This window comes from Anser cygnoides, chromosome 6 (genome assembly GCF_040182565.1).
Source record: "Anser cygnoides isolate HZ-2024a breed goose chromosome 6, Taihu_goose_T2T_genome, whole genome shotgun sequence".
Lineage (NCBI taxonomy): Eukaryota > Metazoa > Chordata > Aves > Anseriformes > Anatidae > Anser > Anser cygnoides.
In genome coordinates this window covers 15,320,725-15,347,425 of record NC_089878.1, presented here as the reverse complement: position 1 = coordinate 15,347,425, position 26,701 = coordinate 15,320,725, and the positions used below count along the sequence as shown (strand labels likewise).

The 26,701-nt window shown below is 41.0% G+C and overlaps 1 protein-coding gene across 6 annotated transcripts in view; it reads left to right on the top strand.

Annotated features, from left to right (window-relative positions):
• Window positions 1-26,701, top strand: part of PARD3B (par-3 family cell polarity regulator beta) — a 399,412-nt gene that overhangs the window by 320,221 nt on the left and 52,490 nt on the right. The window lies entirely within an intron of this gene.

Genomic DNA, 26,701 nt, shown 5'->3' with positions numbered 1-26,701 from the left:
GATAACATGATATATTGCATATGTTTACAGTTTAGTTTTTCCCAGCTGTGTGATATTATGCACTTTCAATTAGGCTGGGGAGAGGACTGGGAATCATGGCATTTTTATGCAGACTGTGAAGTGTGGCTTCACAAGACTGATTGCCTTTCACAGCCTTTCCAATAACCAAGTGGGAAGGAAGGAGCAATTTTTAATCCTTACTGTCAAGCTTCCAGGTTGATAGCACCAAAGAAGGATGGTCAAGTTTTTCCCTGGGTTAAAAAGAAAACGAATTCTGTTGAGGTGATGATTACCCACCATTATGATGGTTTTAAAACTGGATGCTTCTGGAATTTGGGGATAAAGGAACATAAGTCTTCATTAGTATCACAGTGTTAATGCATTGATGCTGGGTTTTTCAAACCAATATCTGATTGTATAGGCATTATAGAGAAGGGTACGTGAAAAGAAGAGCTGACAGAGAAAGACATGGGGCACTTAAGGAACTGTTTATGCTTTGAGTTCATGCCCACATATGGGTAATGTCTTCCTATAGCCTCAGTCTGTTCTGTGTGATACCACACTTGTTAATTTTGGAGAAATATGTGAGCACAGATACAAGAGTGTTTTCAGTTTGTAGCATCATAGTACCTTAAAAATGTGTACTGAGTCTTTGTTATAAGTAGTAATAAAATACATCTGACGTAATTATAAGTGTGTAGCAAGGAATGGGCCAAGTGTCTCTCTTTCTCACCTAAATACAGTATGAGAGAGACCTTTCCAAACATAACGACATTGCTAATTCTCTTCTTCTGTATTGTTAACTCTTCCCCTACTGCATAAGGGTGAAGTGGGTGAGATTAGAGGCAGTGATTGCAGCTTTTTGCCATCTAAAGTGTTTTGCTTTCCTAGAAAAGGCTTGAGGTGATTGTTACTGAAGTCGCATGAACATCTGTGTATAGTAAAGGGATCAGAAACCAAGTTCACGCTAACTCGGAAACCCAGAGCTGAGAATTACCATCAGGAGGGAGTCCAAATTCAGATTCACAGATTTTTTAAAAATAAGTATATACAGATGTAACTCAGCATGGGAGCAAGACACTGTCATAAAGGTTGCTTCATAATATCAGTTTTAACAGAGACTTTATAGCTTAACATTTTAAACATGTCATCAGTTTTGAAGTGTGGTTTATACATTGTTTTTCCATGCAGCCATGAAGAAATGCCCAAGTCTCTCCCTCTGGCCTCTTTTGTTTGATTGCCTACCTTGTGGCTTTAACTACACTGAATGAACTCTTGACTTGGTATGTGGACATGATCGCAATCCCAACCAAGTCTGGATTCAGTATTGGGATCCTGGATTTTACTGTGTATTTATCTGTAATTACATGTCCTACCATGATAATTCAGTGAAAAACTAAACAAGAAAAAAAAAAGTTACATAATATCTGACCTATGATCAGAAGTCATGCTGAAAGGCTGTTCTATCTGTTTTGGTTCTGTACTGAAAGACAAACAGTCCACAACAACTTTGCTTTGTTGAATTTCTGAGGCTTGTAGATAGTGTTTAGCCAGATTAGGAAATATGGGATTCTTATTAGGCTGCCTTTGTTCTTTTTTTAAATCTTTATTTCCTTTGTCTCAGAGACAAAAAGGTTGTTGTTACTCACCAGCAGAAATGTGCCAAACCTGAATAATTTGATGTGAATTTATGCAGTGTGTTGTGAGGTCTCAGCCAGCAGTTGTTGAATGTAGTGGCAACTACACGCAAGGAAATCTTTCTGTGCTAGAGGGAGAGTATTGAAAGGAGAAAAGAGATGTGGAAAGAAAGATCTCTGGGTAACATGTTAATTACAAAAACAAATCTGCTTTCAAGGGTCAAGTATGAAAACTGCCTTGTCTGCCTCAGAATGATGGGAAAGGGTTATAATGGATGCTTATTAACCAAACCAAAGTTATTTTGCATTTGCAGGGTTGGACATTTATCAGTGCATTTGTCATGTAATAGTTCATGTTTTGGTCCTGCTAACGCATGCATGCTCTCTCAAAGTTTTGCTATTAATTTTACTGTAGATGGATGGCTTTTTCTCCTGCCTCTGACTCTCCACTTGTAATGTAGTGTGTGGAGATTTGATCAGTGACTAGAGTAAATGCAGCTTGGGGTAGAAGGGGGATTGGAACACAGAGAGAATACGTTATGCATTTTGGTCTGGAAATTCGTTATGCGTCATTATGACAGAGAATTAAAACTCATTATTTGAAATGGTAAGTTCACTTTTATTTTATTTTTGCAGAAGAATGCATTAGCATAATAAATGGCTTGTAGAATTGGAGGCCATTTGTAAAGAAAGAAGCTTTGTGGTCAGATATGTGCCGTTCACCATTCACATACTTACCCACCTTCCCTTTTCTCATCACAAGTCCATCGAGTGTCCCCAGTTTATTCTTCTCAGTAGATTCCCAGTTTAAACTGAGAATCTCCCACAGAGATCCCACTATTGCAGAAAACAAAAGCCTGCTAGTGTATGAAGAATGTTCCTTTAATCACTCTGAAGTATGTCTGCTGCCTCTAAGCACTGCTGCATAGGGCACACGCAGACCTGGTTCACACTGCTCTTTGCATACTAACGTCCCTTTACCTACAATTGCATCTGGCATCTCAGGGATTTTTTTTGCCTTGGTTTATTTTGAGGGGTTTGCTTTGTGTTATTTTCAACTGTTGTGTAACGTTCTTCTGCACTGCTTCACAATTGTTGATTTTTATTCCAACGATGACTATATTCAGTGAAATAGATTTAATTTTTGTGTATATTTTACTGAAAGCTTTGGGATTCTTAACTCAGAGAGGTGCTATGCAAATGTAAATTGTCCTTATTAATGAATATAGCGAAAGCATTAGCATGATCAGTGTATTCTGTGAATGTTAAGTTAAAGACTTAAAAAAAAAGCTAGCAAAATCACACATTTCATTGTAAATCAAGCATTTTTCTGTTTGTTTGTAATTAGACACAATTTTCTGTAATGCAAATGCCATCCTAGAGGATGGCGCAGCCTGCGCAGGCACCTTGTGCAGCTGGGGAACTCGTGGGTCTCTGCTGGAGACGCTGTACGTTTCCTCAGCCTGCAGCAGAGGCTTTGCGGTCTGTGGCCCATATGTTCCCGAAAAGAGTGGTAAGTCACATTTCTGAGTTTAGTTATCAAGGCTGTACCATGACAGTGCTAAGTTGCACCATGGCAGAGCCTAGGTGTCAGACCAAAGCCAAAAGAGCATATGTAAAACACTTTTATCACTTAAATGTCAGGCATGTCACATGTTGTAACCCTTTCTCACGTTTTGAATAAGCAATTTCCTCCTTTTTCCTCCCTCGAACATGGTGCTGTCAAGTTTATCCAAACACTCTGAGCACATCTCCTGAAAGGTTCTAGAGACATGCTCAAATTATTTGCTCAGCCCAGAACTATGAAACATTTAAAGTCTGATGCCAAACTCTTTGCCAAGTATAATTCTTCATTTATTTATGTGTCTTATCTTAGGGAATTTCAAAGTGCTGGTCTGACAAAAACGAATACAGTTTTCCTTTGTTTAGCAAGAATACAGAGCTGTATCTTGTTGCAGATTTAAAAAAAAAAAAAAAAAAGAAAGAAAGAAATCACTGTTTTATTGCATAGGAGTAGAGTCCAAAGCCCTAGTCTGTTCCAGCTCTCTGTTTTTGGAGATGCTATGTTGGGTCCCACTGTAGAAGATATTATGTGGAAGATCTTATCTCACTATGGAAGATTGTACAATGTTAATTAATTAATCAAAAAATGGATCTTCCTTATTTCAGATTTAAAATTTCCTCGTGGAGAACTTGCACTCTTCCAGCACATTCAATCTAGCAAAATGCAAAGTTGTAAATGAGGAAAACTATCCCTCTGCACAACCCAACCTGTGCCCCTCACATCCCACCCTCAGAACCGGTCGGAGTCATGGGGGAGAGGCAAGACACACTGAGCAGTCTGCCCTCCCCTGGAGAGGATCAAAGACAAATAGTGATGTGTGTATCCTGAGAAACTAAATGGTAATCGTAAGCTGTGTGTAAACTTGAGAGGAAAGTGAAAAGGATCCACAGTTTTGAAATACAACAAATGGAGAATTTTTGTTCTAAAAAGCAGGCTAAATGCTCGTCTTTTGGGCAGGTGTAGGTAGCTCCTGTCCTGTTCAAAGCAAGGCCTTAGGAACCCAGAGCTGCACACAAAAGGCTTTGCTCCAAAAGGGTGAGTTAGGGTTGTCCAGGTATGTCACTTGGCCCTCAGCCTGACACTGAAGGGTTTTTTTTGTCAGTACAGTGCACAATGGTCAATGCCTAATGTCCATCTACAACACCTTTTATCACTGAATAGAAAAAGCAATTCACTGCTAGAGGGGTGGGTGGTCTTTTACTCAGGAATGGCTACTCTTTAAGGGGGATGTCGTGGAGGCAAGATAGAAATGAAATGAGTCTGTATTGTAAAGGAACAGAAATGGAATGAGACTCTGAATGTATTGGTAGCATTCAAGAAAAACTACAGTCCAGGTAGAGTTCAAAGTGCTCTTTCCCAGGACAGATCCCTCACCCAGATCCTTCCAATGTTGGGACCCCAGCCCTGTTGTTCACTTCTTGTGGACACCCCAGATTTCGCAGAAATCAGGTGACCCTGGGTGTTTTAAAGCACGTCTAAACAGAAGGACATTGTCAAACTTGAACCAGAGCAGAGCTGCTACTGCCGTGTAATGTGTGCATGGTTGTTCGAGGCCATGCATTCTTCAGCAGAAATAAATTCTGTCAGGAATAGTCACAAATCTGCCTACATGCATCCTGCCTGCTAGGGTTTGCATTTGGATCACCTCACTTATTGACAGATGTGTAAAATTTTATATACTGCACTCCCACAACTCCCTTGTGACTCCTGCTGCAGATGCTGGTGAGCCTGAGCTTTGGCAGCTGTGTTAAGCATTCATATGCATTCAGGTTTTTTTCCCCTTCAGCCCTGTCTTTTCTTATGTGATATATTATTGCATGGAATTATTTTACATTAATTCTGCCTATTTGTTGGTAATGTCCCATTCTTTCTGTTGTTTGGATGCAAATGCAAAAGATAGGTCCCTGGAGAAAGAGCAGGTCTGTTACTGGAAGATGAGACCATACCAGAGGATACAGAGTGAAATGCAGATGGTGTTGTCAGCCTCTTCAATGTACAAATAAAGACAAAATGAGATCGTCCATACAGCTGGAATGAAATCATATGGCCTTGCACGTGTTCCTGCCATAGCGTATTTCCTCGTGTGAGCAAGAGATGCTAAATTCTGCGTCATGCAGGATGTTGTTTGACCAAAAGCTCATACTTGCTCCTTTAATCAGCAGTAGAATAATGTGTGTACGTATTAACTTTTCTCTGTGCCCTTTTTTTTTTTTTTAACAAAATGCCATTTAATTTTAAATGCTAATATGTGTCTTGTTAATGAAGAAGCCAGAATTGACTATAAGGTTGGTAAGCTCCAAGGAACAGTGAGGAAGATCATTACACTTCTGCTCGTAGATAGCTATTTGTGAACCAGCTGATAATGTGCAAAATTAAGATTTCGTAAGTGGCATTTTAAATGAATGGTTAATGGCTGAAGATTAATTAAACAGTCAGAGTTGTTCAAAAGAGAAGCTGTTAAAATCTTGTTTATAGGCCAGTCACTTGCATACTTAAAGTGCAAACCTTAATGGCATGTGGTATTTCCATTTAGCAGGCAAGAAGTGTAACTAGGATATTTTTCTTGAACAAGGAAAACTACCTTACTGGATATACTGTATAGATAGATGGATGTAACATTGTGTGCTCTGTTTTCCTCCTAGTTAATGGTTGTCTGGTAGCAGTATAGGCAGTGAAATGCAAAATCCTCTGGGATTTCGGTAATCCTAAATAGAATTGCTAAATCTTATTTTAATTAAAGTTAAAGGGACATGGTTAAATGTGATGTGGTTCTATTTTCCCACTACTCTCCAAATAGCCTGTTCTACTTCATACACTTTGGGGTTTTCAAAGTGCCCAGCTTTTCATTGCTCCAGGTTGTTTTCTGTCAGAATGAGTCTCCTCAGACCCATCATTAGCCTTGCAGAGTTGCTTCAGCTAAGGGGAAAAAAAAAAAAAAAAAAAGTATGTTTTCAGTCAGGTTTATTCTGTACTGCAACTCGGGTTAAATGATGAATGTTAACGTAGTCCCGTTTCCCTGACTGAAGAGAAACAACAAGCAGAAGGTCCGTATGTTGCTCACTATTCGGAGGCTTGTTCTTCCAACACATTGTGATCCAAGAAACTGTTTTTCTTATGTTTTCCCCTTCTCAGCCCGGTTCCCAACTCCTTTTGTTAACTCTCTCCTGGTTTTCCCCTAGCTTCCTGACATAGTCGTTTTGGCTTACCATCTTCTAGCTTCTGGATAAGCAAGAGCAATTTCCAAAGAAAGCCCTGATGACTTAGCCTTGTGCAAGCTTTGCTGTGTAGCCTGGTGTGAGGTGAATTTACATTTCTGACCTCAGGGAACTTGTACTCTGTCCAGAACTGTGAGTTTCAAAAAAAATCCTCTCCTAAGGTATTTTTTGAGCTCCTACTCAAATGTAGAAAGAAATGTGCAAAGTGAAAGAAAAAGATTCTTCCTTTCACTGCAGTGATAGTCTTTGTCTAGTAAAACTGATCAGTAGATGAGGGTATGGGATTTAGTCTGTGCATATTATGTCTTTTCTTGGAGGTAGAAGAGTCCTGAGAGTCTTCAGGTGACATCCCACAAGTTCTCATATTTTCTGAAAGTAAGCAGTCAATAATAGGTTTTCTCCTCATTTTTCTTCAGAAAAAAAAAAAAACACAAACAACAACAACAAAAAAACTCCTACACTTATTCAGATGACTGCAGCAGAGGGAACCATGGAACCATGGGGGACGCCACAGACCCACCAGCATTGCCAGGTTAAATAGCCACCAGGAACAGTGCAGTAATTTGGGGGCTTTCCAGCATGACTGCTCATGTCCAGGCATAGTGCTTAGATCTGTATGGTGTTCACACAGCTCGACTCTGTAAGGGAAGCCTTACAGTGGAAACTGTAGTGGTCTGTAAGCGTCCATAAAAATTGTAGGGAATTCTTGACATTTTCTGAGCAGAATATTTATACTTTGATTTTCCTGCAGTCCCAGTTTAGTTAGAGTTTATACTGGCAGATCTTTAAGATTTTTCTACTAATCTTAATCCTTTTGTTTCAATGAAGTGACTTAGCTCTCAACTTAAGTTATAAAAGATGTAACAGAGCCGTGGATCTGACCTCAGAATGAGTCAATGGGAACCTACTTGTGGGAGGTTTGAGGATCTAATAGCAGAATAAACCAGCTGTTCCTAAACAGAGTTCAAGACCTTGCACCTTGCTTGTGTCAAGATGCTACTGGTGAAAGGTTTCCCAAGGACCTAGTAAGCAGCGTTGCTGAAGCAAGTACAGACAGAAGCATGAACTGCCTTTTGGTCAGCAGAAAACTAAGAATTGATGTTATCTGAAAAGCTGAAAATCCCTCAATATTGTGCTAGCAAAAGTATTGAGAGAACTGAAGAGATGTGATGGAAATGGCTTAATAGGCAACTGGATGCAGAATAAAAAGAGAATAATTGTGATTACTGTCTGACAGCTGTGCAAAGCATACAGTCGATGACAATCTCTAAAAAGTGCTATTTTTCAATACGTGATCACAAACAAGTCCAGTGGTGGAGACAGTGACCGAGGGGTCAGAGCAAGCCAAGAAATAGTTTGTTTGTCAGCTCAAACCTTCTGATGTAGTTAGGATGGTACATACTCTGCACCTCTGTGACTGTCTGACTGTCCTTACATCCCTGAAAGGAGCCCTGGCACCATATGGAGTTCACACGTAGAGTGGCTGAGGAACAGTCTCTCTGGCAGGCCATGCAGCTACAGATCATTTGTTGACATTGATCAAGGTATCTGTATTGATTCTGGGGTGGTCTAAGAGAATTGTGACTATTTTGTGGAGAGCGGTGTTAGACTGTCATAGAAAATGAAACAAGTAACTTGTCTTCAACTGGATTGTGGCCTGCATCTGAGGGAAAGTGAGGTCTTTCATTAGGACAAAGGAACATGAGAAAATGATGTTGCTTCAGATAACCATACCAGTTATCTCTTGTTATCACTACCTTGTCCTTGATGCCTGGAGGCCATTTTTTTAAAAAAGCAGTGGAGAGCAATTGCATGAAACATTTTATACTCTTCAGTTGCCTACAAAACAGGTAGCTGCCTTAATTTATTTTTTTTTATCAAATCAAGCTGAAGGAGAGAAAAAGAAAAAAAAAAAACACAATAAAGATGATGATGTAAGAGGATTGAGTGTGAAATACCTTTAGAAAGTGCTAAAAATTGAATAGCTTGAACATACTTGTAAAGCAATAAATGTCCTCTTAATTTGTTTTCCCCCCTTCTTGTTCCAGTTCCTTCAGTGGCAGTCAGTCAGTGTGACATTGCATCGATGTCGTACTCCTCCAAATCTACTCTGTGGGAGATCGCTAGCCCCTTCCCTCCAGTGATTCGGCAGTAGTGAGGAGAAACAAGCAAGCGTCAGATAGTGTTCTAACATTTCAAACAACATCTTATCGTTCAGTCTCTGATGACCCATATTTATGGTTTAATTTCTTCACTCACTTAAAATTTTAATCTTAAATATTTTTTTTCTGCCTAATAGTATCTTAGGGGCATTTCTTCTGAAACCACTATTAACTAGAATATGTCCTTCAGCTCTGGAGTTTATCTGTTGTAAACACTTCTGCCCTTAGGCTTTGATGTCTACTTAGTCCTGGATATGGTTATTACCTTGTAAATGGGAATCAACTGCAAACGATCATTATGGTATTTACATAAAATGCATGGAAAACAATTATTGTGAGACCAGTCTATAAGTTAAAGCACGGGACATGTTTCCAGTGGAAGTGCTGTGCACGGTCTGGCAGTTGAAAAGTAAGCAACAATGCACCTTCAGAGGGATGCACACAGGTTAAAGCGTGTTCTGTCGGGGGGAAGGAGGGTGCAGCTATCTTCTGTGTCAGAGTTGACATAATGCTAAATTGGCTGAAAGACTGCTTTAATTGAGCACTTGCGTGCCCTAAGTGCGCTGCTAACCAGGGGACCTGGATTGCTTCAGCGCTGCTCTCAGGTAATGATAGAGGAGGCCTTCTGCAGCTCGTCTCTGCTTCGCAGGTCAGCCGGCACTTCTAGCACGACAGCGGAGTGTGAGCTGGTGGAGGAGCATTAGGGAGCAGCAGCAAAGCAGCAATAAACCTGTTCCTAATTGTTATGGATTGTTAGTACACAAATTACAAGCAAACAGTCTGCAGTCCTTCACCTGAATAAGGTGCTATTTTCTTCCTTTGACATTTTCTGCTGTCCCTCATTTGAAAAAAAGCAGGAGGCGGTTATTTGGTGCCGCCATGTACAATGGCCATGTTAAAGCAGTGGCTGATGTAAAGGGGACTGGGGGGAAGGGATTGATCTTTTCCTCCTTTTCTCTGTAAATACCACTGTCTGCATCAGTGTTGATACTTTGACCTCTTTGCTACAGAGCTTGAAAAGTCTCTTGCACTTAGTGACATGTTCTGGCTCCAGAACTGAACAGGCAGAAGTCTAACTCTCTGTCTTTGAGCATTGCTGCAAATAGATTATCAATCTAAATATGATAAGTGCTCGAGTATTCCTCTCCAAATTTACACTCATTAGCCTAAATACTGGTATTTTTTACATGTCTGTGTGGCTTCGGAAATGATTAACAGTATTCCTTCATACCTTTTAGCCTTTTATCTGCACTCTGCCCACTATCTCATTACTATTAGCTATGGCAAATACATCAAACGGCTGAGCAGCTTCATTGTTCTGGTGTTTTTCTTTTAAAGACCGCAGTGCATAGATACATGTTAATTTCCCTTTTGTGTTAAAACCTGCCTCTGAGGAATAAGATTGCCAGTATTCAGGTTTTGGCCAGTAAAAATACTGAGGTCTAATATCTTCTGAATGCTTTGTCTCTGTTCATGTTTTTAGTAGTGCAGTGCATTTGTAGCAGAGGTCTGCTTTTCTGTAATGCCCATGGAACCTCAAATTACTGTCCCCTGAATTTAAGAAAATGATTTTAATATGCTTTCTAAGCGTTTTCTTTATTTCTGGAGTTGAGAGATGATACATTTAGACACCTGCTCTTACAAGTGGGTGGAAATTGAAAATCATGCCAAGAAAAATGCTGTTTCGCAGAAAAGTTTCAAAATATGCATTGTTTAGTGTGTGACATAAAAGGGATTATGTAAGGTTTGTGAGCCCTTGTTTAGGAAGAAGTCACTCACTCTCGTGGGTCTGTAGCTTTTCTGCTAGCAATACTTATTGCTTACATCTGAAAAGCACTGTATGAACTACTGTTTTCCCCATCAACTTTGAAAGATGTCTAGGAGGCTCTGAGCACTAAGTCAGCGCAGTTCCCTTCCACTTTTAGACCAGAACCGTGATTGTGCTCAAGTTACAGTAGAGGATCACGACTACTCCACTAGTAAAAGTGTCTCTTTATCAGTCGTCAGGAGACAACTGATCGGTTTATAGGTAACAAATGTGAATTTGTGCTTACTGGGAAGAAATGTGACTGCTTCTGCATTTACATACATACCTACATAAATTTGGTGGTACACACTTCATTGCTATAGCTGTTGGAAGTAACACGTGGTAGTCACTGTATATGATAGGATAGCAGCAGTTGCCACAATACATAAAAGGGATACAAGAACAGATTAAATCATTAATGCTTTTCTATCATATCCTGTCTTATTTCCAGTAAGATACCATGCCTGGTACTTAATGGGGCATATCTTTGAAAAAATCAGCAGGTATGATGTTCTGGAAAACATGAAAATCTGCAACCTTGTCTTAGAGGCCAAAGTAATATTTTTGATTTGACATTTTTTAAAAGTACAAATTGTGTCATTGTCACTGTTACATAAGCTAGAAATTGTAAATTTATGTTTCACAATCTGAAAAGCAAAGATAGCATGTGGATTTGCATCTGCTGTTCAGAAAGAAGACTGATGTGCAAGTCCTCTTTCCATCAAAGTGGCAACATTTCAGTTGATTGAGGTGGGAAGTCAGAACTGATTCCCATGCCTGGTTCTCCCCGAAAGAATGATGAAGTGATGTTTTCTTTTCTGTTTTATACTTATTAGTTTCACAGCCAGATTACTGTAACTTGAGCTTTTTTGCCATACTTCTGCATGACTGTTTTTGTTAACCGCTTTTATTACCTTTTAGCCTGGTTTTTGCATCATGCTATTGACAAAATGAGTTTTACATTTTTTTTACCCCAAAGTTTAGAGCATAGAATACAGAAGAAATCCATACAAAAAAAAGTCTGAAACATTAATTGGACTAGACTACAGCATTTAAAGTAACCTATTCTATCGTCCATTTACCTCCCACATGAAATGAAAACTCTATTTTGATCTGAACTGTCACAGATAATTTCTGCACATAAAACACATCCAGAGACAGCTTTCAAATGGAGTTGTCACTTCTTATTTAGCAGGCTGGGGACTCTCTATTGTTGTCAAACCCTCTTTGCAAAAGCATCACTAACACACTGATATGCACAGTTGTATGTAAGAGGAGGAATGGTTGCACAGCCTCCATGAAACAGAAAATTGTATCTAGGTGCTAGAATCCTCTGCAGCTGAACTTACCTACACCTTAGGAGAAAATCCTTTTAGGCTATTTTTAAGAAGATTTTCATACTATGAGCTGGTGTTGGTAGGGGTTGTGTTTTTAGTATAGTGAGGTTTTAGTGTGAAATAGTCATGATTAACATTTAAAAGCTACTAACCATCGTTCTGTTATTTTCCCTGACCTCTGTGGGACCAGAAGTTTGGCTCTAATCTCTTCATAAATTTCAGAAATTCTTCAGCAAGTGCAGTGGGAATATCTCTGACTGAGTACAGAGCTGCTGCCTCAGAGTGTATTGCAGCCAGAACGCTGAGGCAGGGCTGTAGCGTGCTGTTTTCCAGACTGCTGTTCTGCTGGTGGCCAGTGTGGCCCTCTGATGGGGTTGGCTGGAAGACCCAGCTATGCCATCATAGATGACAACAGCTTAGAGGTAGAAGAATAATATTATTCTTTCTGTTCTTATAACATTGTTTGTCCTGAAGCATGATGGATTTTCACAAAAGAAATTTGCATCCTGGCCTCAGTTCTATTCTCAAAGGTTTATACTATTGGAATATGCAGTTAAATAGCAATAATTTAAGACTTAATTTATTTACCTCTCAAGGTTACAAAGTAGACTGGTCCTGCACCAAGATTAAGGGGGAAGAATTTGGTTAGCGTGATGAGTTGTCCTTTTTTGGTGTCTCCACAGCAGCACTGAATGGCTTGCGCCTCTCTTTTCGTTGTGGTAAAGCACAAGTTGACAGAGTGCTCTTCCCACCTAATCCTGCAACCACAACATAGATAGACTATCTGCTGATCTGTCTGATAGGCATGACTTTGTCAAATCCAGACATATACTTGGGAGTGAAACACGGAGACTGAGGGCCTTGCATTTTCTCCATCTGCCTGAGTCCTGCAGGTGCCTTCTCTCCTGCAGCAGGGGGTGTTGAGGAGCAGGACTGGAGGGAGAGAAGTTTCCTGTTGCAAAGTGGGATCTACAGAAACACAAAACTAAAAGGTAGAGCCCAAATACAGCTGGTCAAAGCCCAGTGCCAGTTTTAAGGACCATATCTTCCGTACTGAAGCGAGATAGAGGTTGGAAACCACATTCTGGTTTCTAAGCTGTGTGCCAGCAGATCTGAGGGGGCCTTGCTCGGGGTAGGCCTCAAAGCCTCTCCTGGCGAGGGACGTGATGGCAAGCAGCTTCCTCTGTTCTGCTTTTCCCTGCAAATGTATTGTATTCATGAATCAATTTTAATTGCTATCCCATGGGGAGCAGTGAATTAGATGGAAAAAAGGGTAATTTTGTATAGTAATGGAGAGTATGCTTAAATGTAGAAAAATGAGGGAAAGAAAAATCTTACGGTCACTGTGGTTATGTCAGTGATAATGCGCCTCCATGGGGATTGCAAACCATGGCCAGTGCAGGAAAAATAACAGCAGATAAAAGCAATCTCTCCTCCTTCTGCTTCCAAATTTTGGTGGGCCAGCTTGCTTTCCTCTCTGCAGGTGGGACAGGTGTACAGAGCTGGGCTGGGTACAAGATATCCTCCTTGCTCCCTCCTTGCTCCAGGAATAGCAGCTGTGATCCACTTCTGGGCTCAGGTGACATGCTTATAAAGCTATGGACTAGAGAAGTGGATGGACATTTTTCCTTTGCTGGAAATAGCAACTTTGGAGGCTGCATTCTCACAGGTATTCTGCATACACTTCTTTTAGTTACCCGGCACCGAAGTTGCTTTGTGTGTTTGTATGGTAGCTCTGTCAAGTTGTTAGTTCTTTTAAATCAAAATGCTAGTATACTGTTTATAGTGACTTCTTACAGAAGCGAGACTCAAAAACGAAAATTGTCTTTGCAGCCTGTATGGGTGTGATATATCTACCACCTTCCTCAAATACTAAGTATCACTGTCAGGCATCTTGCTGACCAGTGTTGTTTCCATATTGTCTTGTGTTCCCCCACCTGCCTTTACTGTTTCCAATAATTCCTCTGTGTGTGGGAACAGGGCTCTCCTTTTATTTTGCATCTGTGCAGGGCCTGTTGCACGGAGAGCCCTGTCTCTGACAGGGGCATTGCAGGGGTGCTTTGTCCGCAAGTACTCCAAAGGTGGTCTTGACAGATTTGAGGCCATCCCAAAACTATGCGGAGATAAGGAGGATGCCTGTCAGAAGCTGGAGCGAGGCCACTCCAGCCTACAGCATTTAGCCTGGAGCTCACTGCAGATTTTGGGAAGATTTTGCAGATTTTGTACCCTCATGTGTTTGCCTGACCTTTTAGAGGCAGACATATGCCTGTTTCCCCCTGTGCTCCAAACCAGCTAGCTAATGGCCTGCTCCGATCCAAAGAGGATGTGCTTAGGTTAATGTTGATGTGTCCTGCTGAGAGCACAGTACCATCCAAAAGAACTTCAAAGCCTGCTTTTCTGCAGGTCTGCCTTCAAAACACTATGCAAACATGTCCTGCAGCAATGCCAATTACTGACTCCTGGGAATATATCTCAGAATGGTCACGCCCTCGTTTCAAAGGCAATATATGGGGCCATTATGTGAGCAAATACAGTGCATGTCAGTGAAAATCCATTGATGATGATGAATTTTGGTTGCTGTTGACTGCAGCCAGATACAGGATGGTGAGTAAGGGGTAAAACATTAACCCTTGAGCTCTGTTTTTTTGTGTTTTTTTTTTCAGTGAACAGGTCAGGGTTTCATAAGAGCTCAAGGAAAATACGAAAAGAAAAAAAAAAAAGGCTGGAGATAAGTCTTAAGGAAGAAACAAAAAAGAAAAGGGCAAGGAAAGCAAAAAGAATTACCAAAAAAAAACAATCCACCTTGGGGGAAAAAAATCAAATGAAAAGATTTTTAAACGGGAAGAAATTAAGAAATGGTAGGAAGAAGATTTTAAAAATATGAACAGTGCCAGGAGCTTCTTTGCAGAAGGTTTGTGTAGAGGAGAGTTAATTCAGGTTTGAAAAAGTCCAAGAGTTCTAGGGAAAGCTGAATTGTTTGATTATTTTGAAACCTTCAAAGAGAAACATTACAGGGAAAAACTGTAGAAGAAAGTACACAGCTAGAATTACTCTTGATCTGCTGTAGGGTGTGTGTGTTTGTGTTTGAAAACACTGTCATGTCATTGTTTTAGTGTCCTGATTTTGATTGATAAATTGAGTTAACCTATATGAATCTGAAACATTTCAAGATTTTATTTTAGTCTCTTCATTTTTATAAGTTACTTCTGTTCAGATAATGTGATACTGCTAGTGTGTCCCCTTCCAGTAAAAAATGTAGAATTCCAGAGACGTGTTGTCTGTAGATCAAGGTGCAATAAGGTTTCCCTTCATAATTACAAATATCCTTTGGTGAAAATACAGGCAGCTTCAGCTCCTCTCATTTCCATAAGTTGTTGTGGATGCAGTGTTTTGTATACTGACAGTGGAAACAGCGCCAGAACCAGAACAGGAATTGAATTGCAGAATGTGGATGGATGGCGTTTTCTGTACATGCTCCCCTGGTTGATGGCACCAAACAAAGGAGTATCCCTTGCTAACGCTCTCCGTCGCTAACCATGGTGAGCAGCGGGCTCCCGGCGTACCCAAAGCAGGAGCTGCAGGCAGGGTCCGGCCCTGCCTGGCCCTGCAGCACCTCCCCAGTGAGAGGAACCTTTGCCAGGACCCCCTGAGAGCTTATTGCAGGGGTGACCCCAGGCCACGTCCTCAGTATCCACGAGGGGTTTTTTTCCTGTATTGATCATGTTACAGAAGAGAAGCAGTGGAAGAAGAGCTTTGTTTCCTTACTCTTGACTCAGAAAGCGTTTACCAGTAACCACTGTCCCTTCCCCCTCCTCTCCCAGACCTTTGCTTCAGTATTCACTTGTCAGCCTGGGCCTTGTTCCCCAGGGTGAGATTCCTCCTCGTTTTATAATGAGGAACAGGACCTCTGGCTTTTTCTATGAGTTGCCACCAAAACTGACGTTACAGCTGGGCCCGGCAGCAAGGATGGCAATGTGCAATAGTAACCATCCCACATGAGATTTAGATTAACTGCTCTTCCGTTTGGTTCTTGTAATGCTTCAGCAGCATGATCTGATTTGCTGTATTCACATAATCCATCATTAATTGTCTGACTTAGGAAACTAGGTTCTTCTGCAGCGGATGGAGAGATGGGCTCCCCTGCGTTCAGAGCGGAGCCTCACGTTCTCAGCTGCAGCTATTCTACTTCATTTATCTGTTTTTCGCTTTCAATGTGGTTTATTTTTTCAAGCATTCTGGCAGGAGGAGCTGGGATAACAGCAATGCTTCCGTGAGAAATGTTACCGTGGAGGCTTACTTAAGCATAGAGGGAACTACACAGTAGCCGCTGGCTGCAGACCTCCAGCTTTGGTGGCAACGGAGGAGAGGAGGAGCGGGTGCTGCGGCAGCATGCACCGGCTGTCTCCTCCTCCCCTCTGAGGAAGCTGCTGCTGTCACTGCCAGAGGATGCTCTAGTGCTTGTAAGGGACAGCTGTTGCACCCACGTGGCTCCATCAGTGGTGGCAGCGATAGGGACAGGCTCCATGTTCTCGGCTCTCTCCTTCGCCCCAGCAGCACAGGAGAGCAGACAGGAGCGGCTCTCGGGGGCCAGGCTTGCTTCTGGGGCTTGTAGCAGAGAGCAGGGGCAGAGAGTTGCACAGAGGTCAGGGAGCCCGTCTGCCTCCATCCCCGTGCACGAGAGGTGCAGCAGCTCTGCGCCCCCTCCCTCCCCAGTCGCGGGCCTTTACTAATTGTCTCTCACAACCCTAAAACTTCCAGTTCTTTTCTGCCATCTTCCCTTTTCCCTCACCCCAGTCTCCTGAAAGCTCCGCTGCCTCCCCCTGAAACTTGCTCTATCGTTGCTGAATTGCATTTTACCACCCCACGAATGAGAACAAAATAAACTACTTTATCCTCCATCATTTGAGCAGCAAAATGCAATTTGCTGGTGTTGCTGCAGATCTTTGAGCCAGCTCTGGTCTGGAGACTTTTATCACTTTGCAATCTAATCTGCTGAATACCTCTTGCATTGGAAGAAAATGTTTTTTAAAGACAAAAAAGGCTGTGTATTTAGCATGCGCAAGCCCATATGTCCTCATATTTCTCTATATGTATGTACGTGCATCTATATAAATAAAAAATACATATAACACTTTGAAAGTCCACACCTAACTTGCTAATGTCAGCTGTGGTTGATAGACAGCTAAGTCAGACTCTTTTTATAGTCCATTTCTAAAATGAAACCATAAATTTTAAAGCCAGGCTTCATCATTGCAGAGAAAAAGCTTTTGCAGTCTATTGATGAAATATAACATTTGATAGGATTTATGAGGCCCAGATTCGGGAGGATCATTTGCAGAGCACTTAAAGCTGCTTTTTCCTGCCCTTTGCCTTCCCTCCTCCCAAATACACATACCAAAAAAAATCCATTAGTAATGAAAAATTATTAAGGAAGATTTTTCTTGATTCCATACAAATGTCAATTTGAGAGAGAAAAAGAGGAAGAAAACAGTTGCAGGAGTTTCTACAGTAGAGAGATCTCAGTAGAGCCAGGCCGATTGTACGAGAGGAATACTAACTTTTGCTAATAAATACACAGTGTGATTCTTTGCCGTAATGCAGTCATCTGTAATGTGTGTCTACATATTTTTAATAGCACTAGATGGATTTTATTTTTTGATCACACAGAGATACTCACAAACTAGTCACAGAAAGTTAAAAATAAAAATGATACCCAGCTTCTTGGTATCTTGATAAAGTTTCCTTCTGTCTTGTATTACCAGAGTGATAATTTCAGAGGAAAAACATCTTCTGTAACTTGCGATAACAGTATCTGTCAAATGGTAGGAAATGAAGAAAACTGCCAGACAGTGTCAGATTTATTAACAGCTCCAAGAAAACCAAAATTAATGCATTTTCTCGTCTTTGATGGGTTGAAATGTCCATGTGCTGTACTTATCTTAATGGACAAGTGAAGGAAGTAGCACTCATCAATTAAGTCTCTCATTAAGCTGACTACAGCTTAATCTGGAGCACATGCAAGAGTGCTGCGAGCTTACCAGGCTGTGCCTCGGAGGTGGTTGCGGTGGTTGTTGGGAGCGCTCACACCTCGGGAGCAAACCGGCTTTGTGCTGCCTTCGGGACCGGGAAGCAGGACTCTGTGCCAGGCACAAGCAGTGCTGGGGGGCGGACTGGGGGTCAGTCGCACAGACCCCTACTGCTCCACTTACCACAGGAGCTGTTGGCCTGACTTCCACTGGAAAAACATGTTTCCGCCTGTTAATAACCAGCCTTCAACCACTTGGGTTGAAAATGCCTATGTAGGAGGTGTGCTGAAGCCAAATTTCTCTGGAATATGATGACAGCTGTTTTGGGGGGCTGGGAGGGAGGAGGCAAGGGGTTGGTTTGTCTGTAGAAAAGGTAAAAATAAGCAGCATATGATACTTCCAATAAGAAGCTGTAGTCTTTCCATACTCTGGAACAGGGCCTTTATATTTAGGAAGGGAACACAGCCTAGTCTTATACCAGACTGTGCCTTTTGCCACCCCTTGAACGTTGACAATGTGACTAAATTATAAGATTTAGAGTACTTCCCACACACATGATGGAAACTTGGCTGCTGACTTCACCAAAAGCGCTAGTCCTGAGCTGCCAGAGCCTAGACGTGCTTTTCCAGCAGTAGGTTCTCCTGGCTGCAGGGACCGGGGAGGCTCCCAGCGCAGCAGAGAGCGATGAGGTGACCTGGGTATGATCAGTGTCCCCTTGCCATTGTGATCCACCTTCTGGGGAGGGGAAGGGGAAGCTGAGGTGAATGCAAAATCCTAAGAAATGCCGTGGAGGGGTAGGACAGGAATAACTGGAGCAGCCCAGGGGATGGGGAGAATAAAAGACATGTATATGGGGAGGAGCTGGATCAGGGCAGCGTGGTGGGCGGTAAGTGGGTGCCTCAGAGTAGAGGGAAGTCTTTCCTTGTGAGAGCTTGACCCTGTGAGCTTAATGCTCTGTTAACATATTATATTTGAACATATATACTCTGTTAATGTGTTATATATTGAAGCAATGCAGGAAGGAAGAAGTGTTGTTGGGTGTCCCAAACCACCTGCAGCCTGATCGTTACTGGCAGACTGCTTTGTGAAAAGCTTCTGGGAGATGGTGCTCAATGAGTGCTGGAAGGCGAGACGCTGACCTAGATGCATCAGGGAAGGTGCTAGAACAGCCCACGGGACAGGGATGCACTTGTATGAGAAGCTGGTAAGGGGCCAAGGAAACTGGCATCCTCGAGTGAAAGGTACAAAGGGAAAACTTCAGAACATCGGGGTGAGAACAGAGAATGAGTGCAACGAGACAAAACACATGTGAGGATTTGTTAGTTGTTTATCTAAACTTACCAGTTGAAACCATATGAGCAAATGTAAATAGCGAAAATCAGAAGGTGCGGGACAGTGTTTCCTTTTTATTTGGGAAAAGAGAGAGGAATCATTCAGCAGGGCTAGGGATGGGCCTGAACTAGAACACTTGCTTTAGGGTGTCTGAGACATCCCAACCAAATGCAGAGATGCAGGCTTGCTTTTCCTCTTCCAGGTGAGCTGTACGAGGAGGTGATTGTGTGTAGCTTGAAGATTCCATGACTTTGTTTTTTTCCGTTTTAATAGAACGTTTTTCAGTGCAATTACTGAAAAGGAATAGTTCTTCACCTTCCATCTTCAACACCTGAAAATCTGCCCCCACCTCTCCGAGTGGAAAAGGGGGAGTCCTTTCAGAGAGGCGCGGTGCAACTGCAGCCATAATAGGAAGGAGAGAGAGAAGCTGCGCATGTCTGGAAGTCTGAGAGCTTCCACGGGCTGCAAAATAAGAAGTAATAAAGTTCCACTGCTAATTTAGGCCTTTGAGTGCAGAAATATTTCTCCGAAATACAGTTCAGCTTGTAAAATGTTTAATTCTGTTGATGTGGAGCTTGTGATGAAAGCTAGCTGAAGGGAATGTGCGCTCCCCAGCCATCGCAAACGTGAGCAAAAACGCTGCACTGTGTGGGGGAGATGTGCCCGAGGAGGGGAGGGAGGTGCTGCTGGGGTAGGCAGGGTGGCCCCAAAGGCAGCAGAACTTTGCAAAATCCATCAACTGCTTCGGCATCTGGCAGGGTTTCTGTTGAGCAATAACCACAAGCTAAATTTGCCATTTATAATTCCTGAGAGAAGCTAGTGGTAACTGTTGTTTTGACTTTTGAGCATGTTCCTGTGAAACTGCTCAGATCTCAGTTATCAGTTGGAAAAGCTGCCCTATCAGAGAGCTAAAACGAATTTCCCATCAGGATTGTCCCCATGATAAGGTTGTTACAAAATTTTTAGCCCCCTTGCACTACTACAGTGTAAGAAATATAGTTAACAGTGTTCGTCTTGCACATCTGTTCAATGCTTCATGTGTCATGCTAGTATATATTCAGAGCAAGTGAAGTGTGGATCTTGTAGTGGAGTTAGGGTGTTCCAAGGAGTGCGTATGGCTTCTGCTCCCCTCTGTGAGAAGCTCCGTGTATTGTAGGAGTCATTCTAGCATGCTGAATAGTGCTTTTGTTATGCTGTGCCTTAAGCTCACGGATAGTAAAATACATGCGAAATAATTTAATTTGTTATCTTTGCTTTTCTTTAGCTTGTAGTTAGAACGTAAAATGTTTTCCTTATAAGGCTTCCATGCTTCACCTTGCATGTGCCAGTGGCTTAATAAGAACATCTGCTGTCTTTCTGTAGCAAATCCGATGATTTTTCTATGCACGTATATTCAGTTGTACATATAAATAGAATCCAGGCGCTGTTAGATGCGTATGAAAGCGTACGTCAAATTGAAATGGTAACATATGAGGTTTTCTGTAGTTCATTTATGAAGTATCAAGTTAAAAACGAAGCTGTGAAGTAGCCAAAAAACTTTTTATTTCTGCAGCCAAAGGCATATGCTTGTACAGCCTAACCTAATTAGATCTCTGAGATATTCTTAGAATGGTCAGTGTTTCATGTGTTGTATCATTGTCTGAGAGTTGCTTTTTCATTATAGTTGGGCTTTTACACAGCAGAACGTAGGAGAGCATTGCTCCAGATGTCTGGCTCCTTTTACTGATTTTGTTGCTGTCTACAGCAAAACTTGAATTTTAGCTCTACAGTGTAAATTCCCTTTGAATCTTTGGATGCCCTTAAACAGTGCGGTAGTGGAGTATGTGTAAATGTCTACAAAGTATGGTGATCGGAGTGGCTAGGTTAAGAGAGCTATAAAACAGTTCCAGCTGGACAGCATTCTTGAGGTAAGCTCTAAATACGCTCCAAATTGTCAGCACACTACTCAGGAAAAACACAAGAAAAGAATCATCATCAGTGTGCTTTGCTTCCTTTAATGTGCATAAGGATAGTGTAAATGGAAGCCAGTCAATTTTCAGCAGTTTGTGTAAAATTGTCCCTGGATTTTGCTTCCATACTTCAGCCTTTGGGAATAAAAGCATCACACTGGATTGTTACTCTAAGTATACCTGTGTGTATTTCTGTGAAGGCAACACTATCTATATTTCAGTAAGTATTGTGTATCTGTCCATTAATATTTATATAGAGCTGAGAGCTTTGGTTCTTGCAATTTTTAATAAACATTGATGGTGTTACTAGTTTATACAGAACATTCAATATGCTCCATCAAAATGGCAGCTCTAATTAGGTTCCTTGAATTAGCTAATGGATTTTGAGAAAGATAGCTTACAAAGCTCTTACAGCTGTCCAAGATATTCCTGCCATGGCAGAAAGACAAAAGGCCACTGGAAGCTACAGACTTTAAGCTTTAGAAATGCAGCTGACAGTTAAAAAAGATAAATTACGTTTGTATTTTTTTCCCGTAAAGGTCCTAATACTGGATTAATGTTATCCTCCTGGTGATCATTCATTAAAAACACAAACAAACAAAAAAACCTTTGTAGTAAGGATGCGAATTGACTGAGAGCTATGACTTTCCCTGATACTTTGTAGGTGTTATAAATTAATTCATTTATTTATTTTAAAACATAAACTTTATCAATAACAGGATTACAGACACAGAGACTTCTGAACTGAGATTTGTACCTTATTTCTACCTGGGCCAGATATAAAATTGAACAACATTGAGGATTAGTTGCTGCCATTCTGGCAAAGGCACAAATTTGTATGTGTGCAACAAAGAACCAAATATAGTCTCGTGTGAAACTTGGAGAGGTAATTTCTCGGAGAAAATGGATAGTTACTCCTGGCTTTGTAGTTTCCAACAAAGTGCGTTTTAGAACGTGGACAGCATCATCTGCTGCGAGCAAGTTCTTAGATCCTCGACTCTTCCCTCACAAGGGAGCGCAGAAATTAAGACTGCGGTGAATTGTCACCTTCTCTCCCTCCTGCTTTTGCTTTGTGTGTGCTAAAGGGAATTCCAGAGGGACTCTTGAATGGCTAATTCATTGGAAGTCTGTAAAGTACTTATTATTTCAGCTTTAGCAGTAAGTTTAATAAACTGTAGTGCAAAAAAGCAAGAGTCTGCAAATGAAAAAACCTGGCTGCCAGTCGCAGGCAGGTGTGATAGCCATTAAGGAACAGAGCTACATTTCCACACAAGAGTTTAGCATTCAGCGTTTGCTTTGTTGAATTGTTAGGGCTGCAGTAAATGGAGTTGGAGGGCTGAAAATCTGCTCTGTGTGTTGATGTGACCTATCTATTGTAAATATGCCAGCTGCTTTAGATCAGGGAAGTAAAATACCCCCTCCCAAGCCGTGTTGTAATACAAAGTGCCAAAAAAGGCAATTTAAGTACTTTGCCGTGTAAATCCAGAAGAAATTACCTTGGAGAGAAGGCCCTCAATTATGCCTCACACGTGACATCTGCATGATAGATAAAAGGCATAATTGATATCATCTTTAGTGAAGAAACCAGAAACTGTTGCATTGTCTAGAGGCTACTGAAAATACTAGGAAAATCTGTTTTTCATTATTTTCATTGTGTATTGTTTATAGAGAGTTTGGTTGTTGTCAGCAGCCGAGTCCCTAATCTCCCTGCTTTCCTAGCCCTTTTGAGACACGTGCACATCTCGGATCAACAAGACGGCAGTAAACTGGTCACATGCCAGGAGCAGGCATTGTCATTAACCAGCCTGAACTGTAAGGCGTCTTTTTTATTAGTAGTTAAAGTCTGGTGATTGCTTTTTTGATGAGGCACAATACACTGGGTAGAAAAGAAAAAAATAATCTTTTCTGTGAAGTAAAGACGACAAACTGGCTGCTAACAAGAAAGTGTCCTTTCCTGTTTTTCTTTCCATTTTTTTTCCTTTTCATTTTTTCCCTTCCTTTTTTTTTTTCCCTTTCCTTTTTTCCTCTTCCTGTTTTCTTTTTCCTCATGTTTCTGTTGGAGTAGCAAATACCATTGTGTTGTTACAGTGAAGTTAAGCCTTAATCCCTAAAGCAAAAAACTAGGCTATACCTTTATTTCTGGCCAACTGTAGACAGCTATAGGTTATAAAGGGGGGCAAAAGAGATGAAAAGTGGCCTGGACTGGAAAGATGGTGCTCATCAGAATGTCTAGGCCATCTGCCATGACAAACAGGAAAAGGTGTTGTATGTCATTTGAAAGGACATAAAAGGATGCTTTATGTCAAGCCACTGAGAAGTATTGTATAAACAGTTTGGAAAAACTGAAAGTGATATAAATCTGTTGGTCTCAGTCCTCAAATAGTTCTGGTGAGGCTTCTGTAAACATATTATGAGCTATTTGGGGGAAGAAAAGGTTAATGACGCTGCTAATTCATATCGTGCAAGGCTCGCTCTCCTTCTTTCTTCATAATGAATCGGTAAGAATATCATCGTCTTTCTCTCCGCTAAGCTCCTAATGTCAAGGGGTCAGTAGTGATGTTACGGGGTCAATAGGACTCAATTTACATTCAGACAAATGGTAGTCATGTGCTGCCCTAGGAGTCTTTGACCTTTTGGACATCAGTGGTTGTACTGCTTTTATGTTAGTCTAAAGAATTGAAAGGTGACAGCATATGTTATGCTGAAGGACAGTTATGACTTTGTTAAGTATCATAAAGCAGATACGGAGTATCTGTAAAACAAACTCGGGGACTTCAGTGTACAAGTTAAATAAACTCAAACAGATGTAAATAGCTTCTTCTGGGTAGCTGGTTTTCCTGCAGTTTATTTGTGATTCTTGGCTTTGTATTTATATACTTTCAGTTAGAGAGCAACATATCCATCTACACATCCACCTACTGCTTCTCAAGGCGGCCCATCTATGAGAGGCAGCCCTGTGTACGTGGAACTGGGCTCAGTCTTCCTTCCAGCCACTTTGCACAGGTTTCCAAATCAGATGTCCTGCTGGGGCCCCTTTTGCATTGATAAAGTTCCTAATTGTGTGTGCACAGGGTATAATCCTGCCCAGACCAAGAAAGCAAGCATTGCAGAGACCAGTGAAATGGTTTGCATGGATCCAGTGGCTAGAGAGGTACAGCTCTTAAAGCAGGTCCTCAGCTGGGGTGTATGTAGCTGAAACCTGGGCCGGGCCTGCCTGGACAGCAAAGGGGATTCGCAGACCTCCAAGGTAGTATCAGTGGTGCCACTAAGGCATTTCTGACAAGTCTTTCATTGCAGTATCATTCATTCACTCAAGTGCGTATGAAAACAACAAATGTTCATTTCTTCCTAAACTCTCTCTCAGTGGTTCGCAAAGATGAAAGCTGAAATAATGTAGGATTATGTTCTTATCATCGATTTTCTTTTTATCGCTTTCCACCATTCCTTCTTACTGTTGAGGTGCAGAAATATCTTCACAAGCAATGTAATACTTCAGAGTAGGAGGACAAGGTCTGGAACTGAAAGAGTAACATACTTGAATATTTATTTGTTATAACTCCAGAATGAAAAATTTATCCTGAATGAAATATTCTCTTACATGCTCCGTTGGACTCCTTTGCATTGTATACCTGTGCAGACCAGTATGTTCCTTGCAGTGTATAACAGCTCGTTTGGGTTTATAGCAAATTGTGAATGGAAGATTGTCCCTTCTCTTGAGTCAGTGAATTAAGTTTTGTTTGTTAATGGAAATTTCACTAAAAAACACTTTTTTTTTTCCACTTGGAAGCACAAGTAGTTTGTTTAAAGGCTGACAGTCAGATGGGTGAAATCAGCGTTTGAAGTAAGTGGCTGGCAAAGTGGCCTGTGCAATATTAATGTGTTTAGGAAAACCACTGGAAACAAAATGTTTATTGCCTCTTTAAATGTATGTTTATATACAGCTTTAAGTGGTTCATCTTCGCCTGTATGTACAACACTTGTTTTTAATTTTGTGCTATCTAGAGAGCTGCAGTTAAGAAGTCACTAATTTAAAAAATGACATTTTCAACCTGAATGATTGAAATCCAATGAGCTACTCAAAGGAAGAATGGAGGGGAGATTTTATTGTGTAAAATCTGAGCCATACGTATTAAATACTGACGATAATCTTTTGATTCTTTGAAAAAAATAACTTGTCTGTCATTGCAAACATGTTATTGCTGTGGTGCTTGCTCATCTAGCTCTTCAGAGATGATGAGATGAAATTTCATGGTCATATTTTACATAAGATTAGAGATAGCTTGAAGATAACATCTGTGCCAAAGTACAGTTTACACTTTGTTTTGGGACACCTGTGCCAGCTGTATGGTTTGAGTGGCTGTTTCGCAGCGGTTCTCCTTGCAGTCACAGTGGTCAAAGCGGAACCTGTATTGGGACTTAGGCATATTTGGGTATAAGGCAGAAAAACATGATTTGGGGCAGTTGTTAATCTAGTTAGTTATACAGCCCCAGCAACCGAGAAATGATTAATGTTCAGACTTCTTTTTTCTTTCTTTCATGCCAGAAGAAAGCTTTGGTTTGTAAGGCTTGTAACTGGCAAAACTACAGAATGGCTGGCAGGAATGTGCTTTTTCCTCTTTTGATTGTTCTAGTAAGATAACTGCTATTATTGTTGTTATTATTATTATTATTTCCAACAAAGGTCCTTGCAGTATGTGCAGCTTATTCAAACAACTATTGAACTTCTCTTAAAATTGCTTGCTTGTGGCTTGTTTGAAGAGTTTTTGCTACTATTGTTTGAAGTCAGCATCTCAGTCTTCACCAAACATTTTGTAAAGTTTCTCCAAGTCTTTTTTCCACACCTCTGTGTTAGTTAAAAAATTCCACAAAAAGCTTTAGGGTCCATCCCACCATCACCTACTTCTGAACTAGTCTCCTTAAGTATAGCACTGTTCTAGGAAATAGTTCTGAAACCAGTCACAGAATGCAGAGTGGATGCTTCTCTTACAGCTTTCTTATGGTGGTTGAGAAGTCCATGACCAGATTAACTGTTGGAGCCTGCAAGCACACTAGGGAGAATGGCAAATGTGTGGTTGCATGCTTCTCTGTAGACCATATACTTCAGGGAGCCATGTCAGAGAAGTGAGTTTTGCATGATACTGTAGATACCATGAGGACTGTAATATTTATGTCTCCTAAAGGAAGGAGCACTACATTAAATGTAAAGCTACTGTAAAAGAAATCCGTCTGCTGTACTTACTAGGCTGGGGAAAAGCTTCAATAAGTCTCCTTAATATAAATTGACTGTGATTGGAGTATTGTTTTTGTATTTCTTCTGTAAGTGCAGGTTCCTTTTCGGTATAAATAGTCATGCATCCCAAACATTTGAACTGGTATTCATTTACCAGCCCTGTCTGAGAACTGCTATCTGATCAAACCAATATTTTTTAATTATGTACTTATAGGCAGATGGGAGAATAGTTTACAGTCAATGTATGATCTTCTCTGCAAATCTTGGAAAATTGTGTTGTTTTTTTTTTTAATATTGCCTTATCAGTTTCTTTTTTTTATTACTGATGACTTCATTCTGTTTGAATTCAATGCTTCAGTTTCTTTGGGGTAAACTAATAGATTATGTATGCGATATTTGCACAGTGCTGATTGAATTCATCTGGTGAGCTTGAATGTGGTTC